The following is a 12259-nucleotide window of genomic DNA, read 5'->3' as shown; positions in this document are numbered from 1 at the left end:
TTTTTTAAAAAAAGAGAGGAGATGTGATCACACGTGACCTCCGAGGTGTTGAGACCTGAAGCGCTGCGCTATAATACAACACAGACCAACAATGGGCACTTTCAAGATATCAGCACCTTGGACAGCGGTACAGCCAAAGGCTTGTATCAGAAGGATGCGTCATGCCCATTACATACAAGCTATTTTTTTACTGTTGTAATACTGAATGATTTTCACCAATAAAGCCATGAAAAAAATGTACACAAAGTGCATCCAGCATCATGGCTAACAGCTTCAATGGCTGTTGCCATATCGCTGCAACGTCTGCAGGCATTGGACCACCACATGCAGATGATAGAAGCTGAGGAGAGGCACGAAGCAATACTGACTGTGCTAATACAGGAACACCGATGTCCGAACAGGAGGCAGCATAGGTGGTGTTGGGCCTTCTTATATACGTACTCCTGACTTGCGTCACATGATTGTCAGGAGTGATTGTCTCATGCAGACCACCTGCGTCACAGTTGCGGGCCTACTCCTGGCTTACAGGGGTGATAATTTGTAAGTCACACGCACTCCACAGGCACGGAGTATGCAATGATCATGTGTGTCAAACACTTGGCACGGGTTGACAGTACAATTTTCTCCACGCCACATGCACAGCAGGCATGCAGCCTGTACATGACAAGTACCACGCCCATACTCTCTAACAAACCTTCCCCAGATACCTGAGGAATGGCTGTGACCTGCCACTCCCTGTGACACGTGTGGTGGGTTGTGAGCGAGGTTTCAGGAGGGTGTAGACAAGAGCACTGAGCCCACATTTCCTTTTGACCTTGATGCTTGTCTGTGTATGCTCTGAAATGACTGAAAATAGAGTTCAAGTTTTGCTATCTGTTTGATATGCCCTTGTGATGAAACTTGTCTTGAAACCATAAAATAACCTATTAACTCATACAAGAAAATTATTTGAATGCATCTTGTGATGTCCTTCTACTTGGGTAGGGCCTAAATGGGTGTGTGTGTGTGTGTGTATGTGTGTTTTCCCCATTTTCCTGGTCAGCTTTTGGAGGTCATAAGCTAGATGTGACTGTAACAGGCTGTCAGCTCTGTCTCTCCAATCGTCCTCCCAGCACCACATTTGTGTTTGGATGGGTTTTTGGCCTTGTGTTTTGGTTTTGACTAGGTTGTTATTAAATCTGTTACTTTTTAACTGGGTCCATTGTGTTCTCTATGGTTCTTTTCGTGGCCTTACAAGGTACATCAGAGCAATCTGTAGTAACTGCTAGTAAATGGAAATCACAACAAGCTCCTCAATAATTAAAAAATATTTAAAAATATTCCAAATGAAAAAAAATAATGAAGTACAAAGTAAAAAATATTATGAAATCATAGAACTTAAACCTAAAGTATTTTAACATGTTAGAATTGATGAAAACATAGAAAACAATTAGCAACTAGCTGAACTGAGCATCAAAACCTTTACATGAATTTGAAGGGAATTCAACGCACTTCAAGAGGAAAAACTGTGAGCTCAGACCCTAGCTAGTTGGTCCTTTTAGGTTAGCAAAAAAAAGTATATCAGCTGGTGCTGCATCAGCCCACCACTGAGCTAACCAGATAGCAGATAGCTGTTAAGCTAACACTAGCTAATAATAGCACTGATACTCTTGGAAAGATAAACCATTTCAGACAATTGTGCAGCGCAGTCTCGTTTCAAGGCAGGCGCTAAAATATGATGCATATGACGTAATTTCTCTACTTCCAGGGACAGAAAGATGGCACTTTCTTTGAGATTTTGGGCAAATTACATTCAAACAAAGTGAAAATACAACGAAAAAGTGATGATGCAGTGAAAAGTGAACGTGTGTTGCAGCTTGTTTATGACCCAGAGCTCAAACGTGTCAAGGCAGTTTTGCAGGCGAGAGAACACAGCTACTCTGGTTAGCTGTGTAGGCTAACACTTACCGACACAACGTCTCCCATTCGCCTCGTCTTCCCTTCTCCACTGAGAACCAAAAAGGGCCACATATAGAGAAACAAACACATTCACACTCACATCAATGGTCAATTTCTTGTTTCCAATTCACATAACTTGCATGTCGTTGGATGTGGGAGGAAGCCAAAGCACCCAGATGAAACCCACACAAACATGGGGACAACATGCAAACTCCACACAGAAACGATAAAATGGGAAATGATCCTACAACCTACTTGCTGTGAGGCAACCATGCTAATGACTAATCCACCATGCTTCCCAGAATCCCCAGTTTGACAGTGAAATTGCAATAAAATTACAGGATTGCAGAAAAATTTCCCATCATGCATTGTCATTTACAGTAATACTATGAATACTGCTGTAAAATTTATTAGAAAATGTTACATCAATTCCTAACAGTGTATTGTTTGGTGACATGAGATGTGTTGAGTTAAAGGATAGTTTTGATAGTTTTTACCCAGTGTGTATCTAAAGCTATGGCCTCACTGTGGATGTACAATGCCTTCTGAAAATATTGGAATGACAAGGCCAAATCATTTGCTTTGTTAAATGAGTGAAGATGCTTGGGTTTGAAACAAAAAGGTAAGACAACAAAAAGGGAACAATTTATCATGTCAAAGTTTATTTTTTGATTTGATTAATGAACAAGCTTAAACTGTACGTATGTCTTAGGACAAATTTTGCACATTTTTCAGTTGTATGGCGAGTGGTAAATGGCTGTGTGGTTTTAGTAGGATATAGTGGGCTGATTATAGTGATTTTTTTAAGGTTATTTTTGGTTATTTATGTTATTTTATTGATGGCGATATTTATTTTTGTGGCTTTTATTGTGTAAAGGCTGGTCCTGTTTTTATTGTCTGTGCAAATTTAGCCTGGTGCATGAGGGCATGCACCAAACTAAATTACTCCGAAAGGAGACGATTAATAAAGAACTTTGATTCACATAATGACACAAATTTTTGGTTTCTTTGTTTGTTAATGCTTTGGTCTGGCAATATAATAAATTGTCTTCTTACCATTATTAATTGGTGATAATTCCACTTTCAAAAATGGATGTTGATCACTTTTTTTTTTTTATTGCTGTGCAGTCAGCCACTGTTCTGTCTTTAGAAAAACATTAGGTCTATTACCCATTCTACACATGGGTAATAGGGAAGAATTTTAGCCATGTCATGTATATTTCATGTTACTTTAGTTAAGGTATAGTAAGTTGCATTGTACTGTGTGTATGTTGTTATCATTAATTTTCATAGAGCAATTTGTGACATTCATGATACTCAAGTGAATGATGATAAAAAGGTGATGGCATGTCATATCACTGCAGTGCTCTGGCATGCCGTACACAGACGGTACATTTTAATTGAAAAATGCACACCTTAACTCCCAAGCACTGGCCCATTCAGATTCTAATTGTAGTGCACCCAGTAAGTAAAGTGCGATGCTTGCTACATGACCTTAGTACCACTCTGACTGTTTGTGCATATGCGCCGAACAGCAGTCTGGAGTATTCGGCCTTCTTGGAGTCCCTGAATGGAGTCCTGTATGGGGCCCCAGTGGGGGACTCCACTGTTCTGCTGGGGGTCTTCAAAGCACATGTGGGCAATGAGAGAGACACCTGGAGAAGTGTGATTGGGAGGAACGGCCTCCACGATCTAAACCCAAACAGTTCTTTGTTACTTGACTCATGTGCTAGTCACGGACGGTCCATATCAAACACCATGTTCGAACATGGGGATGCTCATAAGGGTACATGGTACCAGAGCACCCTAGGCCAAAGACTGATGATAGATTTTGTGATCGTATCATCTGATTTGAGGCCACATGTTCTGGACACTCGGGTGAAGAATGGGGCAGAGCAGTCAACTGATCACCATCTGGTCGTGAGTTGGATCAGAGGGTGGGGGAGGACTTTGAACAGACCTGGAAAGCCCAAATGGATAGTGCAGGTGAACTGGGAACATCTGGAGGAGCCCACTGTCCAACAGATCTTCAAATCAGCTCTGACTGAGCTTTCCCTGTGAATATTGGGGGCACTGAACAAGAATGGGCAATTTTCAAAGCTTCCATTGCTGAGGTTGCAGCAGGGAGCTGTGGCCTAAAGATCTTAGGTGCCTCAAGGGGAGGCAACCCTCAAACACCGTGTTGGACACCGGTGTTCAGGGAAGCCGTCCGACAGAAGAAGGACTCCTTCCGGGATATGTATCTCGGAGGATTCCTGAGGCAGTTGCAAGGTACCAACAGGCCCGAACGGTGGCAGCCTCTGCTGTGGGGGAGAAAAGCAGCAGGTGTGGGGGGAGTTCGGTGTAACCATGGGGAAGGGCTTTTGGTCAGCAACAAGGTGCTTCTGGTGGACCTTGAGGCACCTCAGGAGGGGAAACTAGGGTGGTAGTGCCCATATTTAATAAAGGGGATCAGAGAGTGTGTGCCAATTACAGGGGCATCACACAACTCAGCATCCCTGGTAAAGTCTACTCCAGCGTGCTGGAAAGGAGGGTTCAGCCAATAGTCGAACATCTGTTTGAAGAGGAACAATGTGGGTTCCATCCCGTTAATGGAACAACTGACCAGCTTTTCACTCTCACAAGGATCCTGGAGGGAGCCTGGGAGTATGCCCATCCAGTCTCCATGTGGTTTGTGGACTTAGAGAAGGCGTATGATCAGATACCTAGGAGATACTGTAGAAGGTGCTGCGGGAGTATGGAGTGAGGGGTCCCTTCTCAGGGCCATCCAATCTCTGTACTCACAAAGCAAGAGCTGTGTTCAGGTGCTTGGCAGTAAGTAGGACTTGTTTCCAGTGGGGTTTGGCCTCCGCCAGGGCTGCACCTTGTCACCAATCCTATTTTTGACATGCATGGACATGATATTAAGGCATAGTCTGGGGGAGGAGTGTTTCCAGTTTGGTGGGCTCAGGGTCTCATCATTGCTTTTTGCAGATGATGTGGTCCTGTTGGCTTCATTGGCCTGTGACATCCAGCACTCACTGATCACTCACTCCTTTGCATTGAAAGGAACCAGCTGAGGTCATTCGGGCATCTGGTAAGGATGCCTCCTGGGTGCATCCCTCGGGAGGGGTTTCAGGCACGTCCATCTGGGAGGAGACCCCAGGGAAGACCCAGGACTAGGTGGAGAGATTATATCTCTACACTGGGCTGGGAACGCCTCAGGATGCCCTAGTCAGAGGTGGGTAATGTACACCGGGTAGTCTGGGGTCCCCTGCTGAAGCTTTTGCCCCTGCGGCCCAGTCCCAAATAAGCGGTTGTAGATGAGTGATGAGAATATGAGGACATTACATCACATTCACGGATAGAACAAACATGATTTCTGGCTCTGAATAAAAAAGAGAAAAAACAACAACAAAGAACAATGGGTGTACCATGCCCCGTTACCTTCTAAGCATGTAAGGATGATTCTGAGAAAGCCCAGAACTACAGGGAAAGACCTGATGCATTAGTGCCCATGGCATGGGCAGCTTACGCATCTGTGATGGCACCATCAGTGCTGAAAGGTACATCCAGGTTTTGCAGCAACGCATGCTGCCACCCAAGCAATGCCTTTTCAGGGACACCCCTGCTTATTTCAGCAAGACAATGCCAAGCCACATTCTGCACATGTTACAACAGCATGACTTCATAGTAAAAGAGTGAGGGTACTAGACTGGCCTGCCTGCAGTCCAGACCTGTCGCCCATTGAAAATGTGTGGCACATTATGAAGCACAAAATATGACAACAAAGACTGTTGAACAACTGAAGTCATACATCAAGCAAGAATGGGAAAGAATTCCACCTACAAAGCTTCAACAATTAGTGTCCTCAGTTCCCAAATGCTTATTGAGTGTTGTTAGAAGGAAAGGTGATGTAAGAAAGTGGTAAACATACCACTATCCCAGCTTTTTTGAAAAGTGTTGCAGGCATCCAGTTCAAAATGAGCAAATATTTGCACAAAAAACAATAAAGTTTATCAGTTTGAACATTAGGGCAGCACGGTGGCTTAGTGGATAGCACTGTTGCCTCACAGCGAGAAGGTCATGGGATCAATTCCTGCCCATGGCTTTTCTGTGTGGAGTTTGCATGTTCTCCCTGTGTTTGTGTGGTTTTCCTCTGGGTGCTCCAGTTTCCTCCCACATCCAAAGACATGCAGGTTAGATGGACTGGAATCTTTAAATTGCCCGTAGGTGTGCGAGTGGGTGTGAATGTGTTTGTTTGTCTCTATGTGGCCCTGCGACAGACTGGCGTCCTGTCCTGGGTGTACCCCGCCTCGTGCTCTATGACTGCTGGGATAGGCTCCAGCCCCCCGCGACCCATGACTGGAATAAGTGGTTGAAGATGAGTGTGTGTGTGAGTTTGAACATTAAATATCTTGTCTTTGTGGTGTATTCAACTGAATATAGGTTGAAGAGGATTTGCAAATCATTGCATTCTGTTTTTATTTACATTTTACATAATGTCCCAACTTCATTGGAATTGGGGTTATAGAATACAACCGAGAAGAGAACCATGTGGCACTCCTCAAGAAAGGGGAGGTCACTGATCATAAGACAAAAGTTCCTATCAGCCATATAGGATTTTAACCACCTGGGTGGGTACAGGGCTATGAATGTCAACAAAATGGTCTAAATGGGAAACAAGTACAGTGTGGTCCACAGTATCAAAGGCTGCTGGGAGATCCAACAGTATCAGCACAGGAGGATTCCCTGCATCAACAGACAAGGTGATCACATTGTGCACTTTATAAAGTGCTGACTCAGTGCTGTGTCATGATCTAAATCCAGATTAGAATTTTTCAAGAATGGAATTATTAAAAAAAAGAAAAAAGACTGCAACTGTATAAAAAGAACTTTTCTAAAACTTTCAAAAAATAGCAGATGAGAGACAGGCCAGTTGGGAGATGTAATACCTCCAGCATGTCCTGGCTCTTCCCTCCTTCCAGTTGGACATGCTTGGAAGACAGGAAGACAACCAGGAGGCATCCTCACTAGATGCCCAAACAACCTTAGCTGGCTGCTTTTGATGCAAAGGAGCAGTGGCTCCACTCAGAGTCCCTCTTGGATATGTGAGCTGCTACTCCTGTTCCTGAGTGTAAGACCAGATATTCTATGAAGGAACCTTATTTCCACTGGTTGTATCTGTGCTATTTGTGTCAAATACACTAATTCAATATTTGTCTCATATGACCATATAACTTTTCCTCCAGAAGATTATTCTTTGTCCATGTGGTCACCTGTGAATTTTTGTGAAGCTTGAAGGTGCCGATTTTGCAGCTGGGTCTTTATTTATTGACAGCTTCTCAGTCCATGGTGATGTAAAAAAGTGATTAATTGTAGACAGTGAGACCAGTGTTTCAACATCAGTTCATACCAGGCCTGCTGTGGCTGTGGTTTCCGGGGTTCTTCCTGAGTTGAATTTTTTTTCCTCTCTGCTCAGGGTTAGTTTGGGTCTTCTTCCAAATATTATCAAAGTGGCTCCAATTCCCAAAACTGATGACCTATGAGTCTCTGCACATGTTTAAAAAAATGGCTCCAAGAGCAATTCCAGACTTGAGTAACTTTGCTATCCTGTTTATCAGATCTGCACTCAGCTTCTTGTACTTTTCCATTATTCTTTGAGTCAGTCAATCGAATATGTGCTGTCATACAATTCCTTATATAGTGCCATGGAAAAGTAAATAGTCATCCACTGAATAAATAATCAAAGTGGGCCTATATACAGTATAATTGTGACCATGAGTTAATTTCAGAAAACACAGGACACATTCAAACTTGTGCATGAAATTCCTGTTTTGTTTGAGGGTTTTTTTAAAGCTGTGTTCACTGTCCCCAAAAGGAGCACTTCAAAGAAATCATGGAAAACCAGCGTGGCGTCATATCATTGTTCCTCTGCAATGATCGCCAGGAAAGTCTGCACCTCCTCATTTGACCAAGCCTGGCTGCTTTTTGCTGACATTCTTCATTGTGTGGATATTTAAAATTCCATGTATATATTTTACAGGATTCTGTGTAGCACATAAGCTGTCGCAGGATGATGATGCATTCCAATGAGCCAATCAATGGACAGCAGTGGGTTAGCTCCTCCCTTTTTTTTTACCGTTCCATTATTTTGGTACCCCAAGCAAAGGGTGCCAAAAAGTGGTACAGTACGGGTTGGTTACTTTGTCCCTAAATCTGAATGTGGAAATGTACAAAATAGCGTTCTGTACTGTGCCGTACCGACCCGCTCAGCGGAAGCAAGGCTTTAGATCCCAAGACACAGTTTTACTTTTTAACAGAATTACAAAATTATACACCAGGAGGAGGTTTACTGCCAAAAAATATGTTGATGGACATAATTAAAAATAGAAGATCTACAGAGTGCCATTCATCAAATTAATTGTCATGAGCAAGATGAAGTCAGTTCTATGTTTTAACTGTTGTTTTTGATACATTTTCAATCAACTGCCAGACCTACAAAAACAGCTAGTAAAATTCAAAAATTGTTGTTTAAACTGCTTATCTGACAGCCTTGCATTGATATACAGGTCCATTCTGTGTTACTTTATTCTCAGTATACACACATAGATAATAGCAGAATAACAGGACCTGAACACTGTGTGCAAATGTGTCAATCATCTTCAGCTGCGAGTGCCCACTTCAGTGAGATACCAACTGCAACACTGTTGCTCAATGGCATGTTTGGTAGCCAATTAGATTCTCCAACTGTTCTCCAACAGTCACGCCCAGTGAGACAGTACCCTTAGAAGATACTGTCTCGCAACAACAAACATGGATGATACCGGCTCGGATGTGGAGGTACAGGAGTTGAGTACTGGACAGAGTCTGCATGATGTCTCCAACTGGTTTTCTGTAGAGACCTCGAAGAGCCCAAATGAAACCTGTGTCTGGGCTATGTTCTGTATGGCGCCATGTTCAGAGCAGCTAAACGATGAACTCATTAATGCATAAAGAGGTGGAGCATGGGTGGCTCTACTTGTGACAAAAGACACCTGAACATGCACCTCTCTTAAGCATGGTTTACACAGATGGTTTTGTCGGCAGGTAGTACGTAGACCGAAGTTCACAGTAGTTCCGGCTGTTTTTGCGGTGGAAAGGGGCGGAGCATTTCGCCGGCGTTTTGACCACCGTAATAGCCGCAAATATGCGTATAAAACGCCGCTAAATCCGCCAAATAAAGCGGCGTTTTGACACCGTAGCATCCGGAACACGTCAGGCAACGGGGGTTAATACCCAGTTCGATCCTTTACAATCGCAGGTTAAGACGCGCGTGAGAACGGCGGTGTTCTGCTGCCGCCGATAATGCCCTGTGTACCGCTGGATTTATCCAGGCAAATCCTGCGTTACTCCAGGAACTTTTGCATATAGGCACCGCCCCCAGAGTATGATAGGCTGAAGCAGCAGGAATACACGCCTCTGTCACTACAGGGGGAGGGAGATACTCAGCCTTTTCTTCTGTTTCCTTTTTCCCCCTCCTCAACGTGTTGCTCCGTCTCCACCACAGGGCTACCCTCTGCTTCTGAACCAGACCTCATGGTAAGTCCTTGCCGCTGCCAGTTTTCTTTTAGGAGGCATACTGGAGCTTCTCTGCAAAAATATCTGGAGCTGGCCGCGAGTGAGAGGCCTGCATGCAGCGCGCTAGCGTTTTTATATTGACCGCCGCCTATCGGCCGTTTGGAACGCCATCAACTGGGAGGTGGCGTTTAGAACGGCGTACTGTCCGCTAGTGCCGCCGTTTTGTCTGCCTCTGTCGCCGGTTAAAACGCCCTTGAGGACGCCGGTGTGGGCTCTATCGCCGTTTTACACGCCGTTGATTAGGGATACAACGCCAGCCGCCAATTACGGCGGTGTAAACTGCGGTACTACAGGAAGGGGCAGGTGAAATGGCGATTAAAAAGTATCAAACGCCGTTGTTCGCGTTGTCTCTGTCGTCACGCGAATTCTCCGGGAGCGCTCCCGGAATTATTCGACATGTTGAATAATTTTTTCGACGATTCCTGGTAAAGCCGCAACTAAGCCACGCCCCCTAGTGCTGGCATTAACAACGGCGTGTGATCCTTAAGACGGCCAAAAACTCTTCCGGGATGCTTCCGGGAGCTCTTACCGTCTATGTGTAAACGGGGCTTTAGAGTCCGAGCCTACGTTTATTTCTACTCTAAACGTAGACATTTTAACATGGAGTTCTATGGGAAAGTGCTCTGTTTTGGAGCCAGCCTCTAACGGCAAGTCAGGGTACTACACTTCCATGTATGCCTCATTTCTAGTGCCCTGAGGTTGCTGCTTGGTCATCAAATTAAAGTTAGTTTTCTCAAGCCTCTTCTCATGGACAAATGAATTAATTATTAGATAATTTGGTACTTCTTTCTGAACAATATGAAGAGCCCCAACATTTTTCCATAACAGATTGTGCAATTGTTCAAGGTACCTGGATCCTTTTAAATATGACTTCTAAAAGAAAAAGCATCGGATTTGCTCAACTTCCTAAATGGAAGACGGCATTAGATTTCTACTTATGGAGGTTATATGAGGCCCTCAGATAGACAGAAAAGTCTAAATCTCTAACGATCCCTAAAGCAAAGGTTTTTTCTCTCTATCACACACACACACGTTAAGGGCAGAATTTTACACACCCATATATTAGCAAGAAGCCATTTTATGTTCTTTACCAAAAAAAAAACAAAAAAACTATTTATACCTAATATTAATCGTATTATTTGTCTCCAAGAGTCTATCATTATGTCATAATATTTGTAAAATACACTGGAGCTTATCTGGTACCTGCTTAATAATTCACAGGGGGACTGGAGCCCATCCCAGCAGTCTTTGGGTGAGAGGCAAGGAATACGCTGGATGGGTCTTTCACAGGGCATATGGATGGATGGATTGCTAGAGTGGATCTTAATGCTTCAATCTTAAATATGATCAATCTATCTTTGTTAGTTGGCTATGTACCACAGGCTTTTAAGGTGGCAGTAATTAAACCATTACTTAAAAAGCCATCACTTGACCCAGCTATCTTAGCTAATTATAGGCCAATCTCCAACCTTCCTTTTCTCTCAAAAATTCTTGAAAGGGTAGTTGTAAAACAGCTAACTGATCATCTGCAGAGGAATGGTCTATTTGAAGAGTTTCAGTCAGGTTTTAGAATTCATCATAGTACAGAAACAGCATTAGTGAAGGTTACAAATGATCTTCTTATGGCCTCGGACAGTGGACTCATCTCTGTGCTTGTTCTGTTAGACCTCAGTGCTGCTTTTGATACTGTTGACCATAAAATTTTATTACAGAGATTAGAGCATGCCATAGGTATTAAAGGCACTGCGCTGCGGTGGTTTGAATCATATTTGTCTAATAGATTACAATTTGTTCATGTAAATGGGGAATCTTCTTCACAGACTAAAGTTAATTATGGAGTTCCACAAGGTTCTGTGCTAGGACCAATTTTATTCACTTTATACATGCTTCCCTTAGGCAGTATTATTAGACGGTATTGCTTAAATTTTCATTGTTACGCAGATGATACCCAGCTTTATCTATCCATGAAGCCAGAGGACACACACCAATTAGCTAAACTGCAGGATTGTCTTACAGACATAAAGACATGGATGACCTCTAATTTCCTGCTTTTAAACTCAGATAAAACTGAAGTTATTGTACTTGGCCCCACAAATCTTAGAAACATGGTGTCTAACCAGATCCTTACTCTGGATGGCATTACCCTGACCTCTAGTAATACTGTGAGAAATCTTGGAGTCATTTTTGATCAGGATATGTCATTCAAAGCGCATATTAAACAAATATGTAGGACTGCTTTTTTGCATTTACGCAATATCTCTAAAATCAGAAAGGTCTTGTCTCAGAGTGATGCTGAAAAACTAATTCATGCATTTATTTCCTCTAGGCTGGACTATTGTAATTCATTATTATCAGGTTGTCCTAAAAGTTCCCTAAAAAGCCTTCAGTTAATTCAAAATGCTGCAGCTAGAGTACTGGGAACGTGTTAAAAGCCAAAGACAGTGGGTCTTTTCTAACAATGTATGGTCCAACAATGCATGCGCAGTCACTCTCTGCTGTAAATAAAAAATGATTACCATATTTCCTTGATTAAATGCCTGACCATGAATTGGGACCTGCCTTATTTAATGGCTGGGTCAAAACTTTGTCTGAAAAAAATAAACAGCTGCCTTAAATGAGTGCTGGACATTATATGCACGAAAAAGGATTAGATTTGGGTGACTCACTCTTTTATCTAAGCCTGCTGTGGAGTGGTACCTTAAAATCTTGAAGCCTGATTTCT

At 43.1% G+C, this 12259-nt stretch overlaps 1 protein-coding gene across 1 annotated transcript in view; it reads right to left on the bottom strand.

Moving 5' to 3' along the window:
• Window positions 1-12259, bottom strand: part of dlc (deltaC) — a 336546-nt gene that overhangs the window by 245669 nt on the left and 78618 nt on the right. The window lies entirely within an intron of this gene.

This window comes from Thalassophryne amazonica, chromosome 4, assembly GCF_902500255.1.
Source record: "Thalassophryne amazonica chromosome 4, fThaAma1.1, whole genome shotgun sequence".
Lineage (NCBI taxonomy): Eukaryota > Metazoa > Chordata > Actinopteri > Batrachoidiformes > Batrachoididae > Thalassophryne > Thalassophryne amazonica.
This window is presented reverse-complemented; position numbering and strand designations above follow the sequence as displayed.